Genomic DNA, 4,074 nt, shown 5'->3' with positions numbered 1-4,074 from the left:
CCAACGCACAGAGGAGCGGAGGGGATCGGGCGCCAGGTCCGGGGGAAGGCTGGGAGGGAAGCTACGGCGCTGCTACCCAGCTTTCAACCCTGCGGGACCGGTGCTCCGCTCCTATCGCTCCGGCGAACAGGGTCCGCTACGCTTTCAACACCAGCGCCCGGCAGAGGGCTTGGAGAAGGCTCGCGCGGATCCTCGGTTCGGATCGCCTGGCTTCGCGGGAGCGGCCTTCGGCTAGGGCCGACGACGGCCGGACCGAGCAGATTTGGACCGGGGTGCGGGGCGAGTACCTGCCTCTCTCACGAAGGGAGTGTCACCGGTAAGAAGCCTCTTCCCACGTCTGCTTGCCGACTTACGCTCGCCCCGACGAGAGGCCCAACCGAAAGAGTGGAAAGGGGCAGAGATTTCCAGGGTCGCCCCACCAGGGATGCAATACCCCAGTGCAGACAGTCGGCCCTGCCCCGAACCTACTCGGTGGTTTGAAGGTTAACCTCTTGGGGAAAAGCAGCGATTCGCCTCGCGGTGCGTGCCTCCGCGGATCTAAACCCCCTCGATCGATGTGGGGCCAGAGGACCCCTTTTCCCCGTACGAAACTGTCAGCTCACCATGGGCTCGACGTCCGTGGGTCGGGGAGTTGAGCGCTTACGCGCGGCGGGACCTTATAACCTGCAGCGACTGAGGAGCGAAGATTTCCAGGGTGGGCCCCCGGGGATGCCATACCCCGAGCAGCCTGTCGGCCCCGCTCCTAGCACGCTGGCAAGCAATGGAGTCTTCCCCGCGGCAGCCACCGCCCTCGCCCTAGCCTCGCCGTCGGTCGATGAAGAACGTCGTTCGCCCTTCCTCTGCTCGGGATTTTGAAACGGCCTGGCCTTCGCCTACTCCGTCGGGCAACTGCCTTCCGCCAGCCCCTTCCCTCGAATCCCCTTCTTCCATTTTAGACCCGATCAGGGGATTGGTCAGCCCAGCCCTGGGGTAAGAAGAGGGGTTGGGGTCGGTTCGGCTTCGGGTGCCCCGCTCGGCCAAAGGTTCCCCTCGCTTTGGAAGCACGCGAGGTCGCGGAGGGTGTCGGGGTTATTTTCGGCTCCCTGGCTTCGCGGGAGCGGCCTTCGGCTAGGGCCGAGACCGTCCAGCCCGCGCAGATTTGGACCGGGGTCCGGGGCGAGTACCTGCCTCTCTCACGAAGGGAGTGTCACCGGTAAGAAGCCTCTTCCCACGTCTGCTTGCCGACTTACGCTCGCCCCGACGAGAGGCCCAACCGAAAGAGTGGAAAGGGGCAGAGATTTCCAGGGTCGCCCCACCAGGGATGCAATTCCCCAGTGCAGGCTGTCGGCCCTGCCCCGAACCTACTCGGTGGTTTGAAGGTTAACCTCTTGGGGAAAAGCAGCGATTCGCCTCGCGGTGCGTGCCTCCGCGGATCTAAACCCCCTCGATCGATGTGGGGCCAGAGGACCCCTTTTCCCCGTACGAAACGGCCGGCTCACCATGGGCTCGACATCCGTGGGTCGGAGAGTTGAGCGCTTACGCGCGGCGGGACCTTATAACCTGCAGCGGCTGAGGAGCGAAGATTTCCAGGGTGGGCCCCCGGGGATGCCATACCCCGAGCAGCCAGTCGGCCCCGCTCCTAGCGCGCTGACGAGCAATGGAGTCTTCCCCGCGGCAGCCACCGCCCTCGCCTCGCCGTCGGTCGATGAAGAGCCGAGTTCGCCCTCCTCTGCTCGGGACTCGGAAACGGCCTGGCCTTCGCCTACTCCGTCGGGCAACTGCCTTCCGCCAGCCCCTTCCCTCGAATCCCCTTCTTCCATTTTAGACCCGATCAGGGGATTGGTCAGCCCAGCCCTGGGGTAAGAAGAGGGGTTGGGGTCGGTTCGGCTTCCGGTGCCCCCGCTCGGCCAAAGGTCCCCTCGCTTTGGAAGCAGAGGGTGCCGGGGTTATTTTCGGCTTGACGCCTAGTCCGGCCCCTGCCGGTTCCCGTGGAGGCCCGCGGTCAAAACCAGCTCCCCGGCTGTCGGAGCCGGAGCCCCGCAGCCCGAGCGGACGCACCGAGTCCCTCATGTAAGGGATAGCCGCCCCTACGGAACGGCCCGGACTGGGACCAGGCACCCCCAGGCGCCGAAGGGGTGGGTCGGCCGTGTTGCCGAAGCTTAGCCGGCGCTGATGACCGCAGCCCCTAACGATGCCCACAGGCGGGGGAGCCAAGGAGAGCACTAGGAAGACGTGGCGGGGTCGGACGGCTCAATTTCCAGGGTGGGACCCCGGGGGTTCAGTACCCCGGGCATCCGGTCGGTTTCGCCGGCGCGACCCCAAGCCTTCCACGGCCCCCTTCGTGGGTGCAGGGATACCGAGCAGGGTGCAGGCTTAGACGCCAATTCCCCAGAAGTTTTAGGGATAGGGTTTGTCCGGGCGCCACCGCAGCGACAACCTCGCAAGAAGCTCTCTTCCACAAAAGCACGGGCAACGTTCGTGTGCGAGTGTTGGTCTCCCATGGTCTACCGACTCCCCCGGGCGGCCCAAGCGTTACGCCCACGGCCGGGCCCTCGAGCAGGCGCACCCCTGGTGCCTCTCGTAAGGGAAGGCTACGGTCCTCAACCCCTCGTATGGCGGGGAGGGCGCATTTGAAACGCTAAAGGACGAGCCCTGTTCGGGACCTGGCGGGGATCCGCGGATTGGCGAGAGGGATGGGTCTGCCGTTGGTCAGAGGGGACGCACCCCTGGGACGCAGTTTGGCATTAGCGACCGATGGCCCATCTACGACCATGTACTCCGGGAGCGCCAAGGAGGACGCGGGTGGGCTTTGGGGGCAGACTCAATTTCCAGGGTCTGGGCGCCGGGGGTGCAATACCCTTAAGCGCTCATGTCGGTTTCGTCTGCCGCCCGCCTCTGGCCCGGCTCCTAGTGACGGGTGCTGTGAACGTGCGATCGTGCTTGCGGTTGAAGAGTTCAAAGGCTACCGCTGGGGATAACACGCCCGGGGAATTTAGAAACCCCCCCTCCGCTACAATCTCTGCTTCTGCCGGACTCGGAGGGGAGCCGCCCCGGGGGCGACCGCTCCCTCTCCTCTTCCGCGGCGTGCCGCGCGCTTCGCCGTCAGCAGCGGAGCGAACCTTTTTCTCGGTCCGCAGCTCTTCAGGCGTAGGCGGGCAGCGCTAACAGGGTACACTGGGGACCACTCGACCGCAACCGCTCCTCCGACCGACGAGCATACCTACCGCGGATACGCCACGGTGGGTCTAAGCCTCGTCGCCGCCGCGAGGAGCAGGCGGGAGCCGTCCCTTTTCGTGCTGCGGAAATAAACCGTGGACACAGAGGTGTGTCTGCGCTCTCCGACCGGGCGGGGGGCGATTGGACTTGCCCGAGGGACACTAGGCGAGGCGCTGCCGCGGGAGCCGGAGCTCCGCGCTGGACGCTGCCGCCGCCGCCGCCGCCCCCCACCCACGGTACGGTGGAGTACGCCCGTTCCATACGCTTCGTAGCAAACCTCAGCCGAAGCAGAGAGTCCTACCGCTGTGGCAGGAGCGGGGCCGTGCGAGGACCACACTGGCACCGCGCTACACAACCTTAGGCAGAGGACGACAGCCGCTCACGGGGAGCGGGGGATTGATGCGCGACCAAGACTGAGGCTAAGGAACGCTTTACCATAAACCGGCCGGGGCCAATACCCCTGACCGAGCAAAGTGCCCTGCCCCGCCGGATCGCGCTGTGTCAGATCGATCAAAAGAGCGGAGAGCCGAGACTCTACCGCTGGGAGTTTGTGGAGAACGGCCTGGCTTGCGTCCCGTCCTCCCGCCCTCGACCTCACATGGCTAGCCTCACCCGCCGGGAGCCACCCCATTGGGGACCGTAGGGCGGAGAAGGGGTCTCCGCGTCCGGAATTTACTTGTGGAGAACGGCCTGGCTTACGTCCCGTCCTCCCGCCCTCGACCTCACATGGCTAGCCTCACCCGCCGGGCGCCACCCCATTGGGGACCGTAGGGCGGAGAAGGGGTCTCCGCGTCCGGAATTTACTTGTGGAGAACGGCCTGGCTTACGTCCCGTCCTCCCGCCCTCGACCTCACACGGCTAGCCTCACCCGCCGGGCGC

This window comes from Engystomops pustulosus, unplaced genomic scaffold (assembly GCF_040894005.1).
Source record: "Engystomops pustulosus unplaced genomic scaffold, aEngPut4.maternal MAT_SCAFFOLD_98, whole genome shotgun sequence".
Classification (NCBI taxonomy): Eukaryota; Metazoa; Chordata; class Amphibia; order Anura; family Leptodactylidae; genus Engystomops; species Engystomops pustulosus.
The sequence above is the reverse complement of the archived record's forward strand: the minus strand, read 5'-3'. Positions refer to the sequence as shown.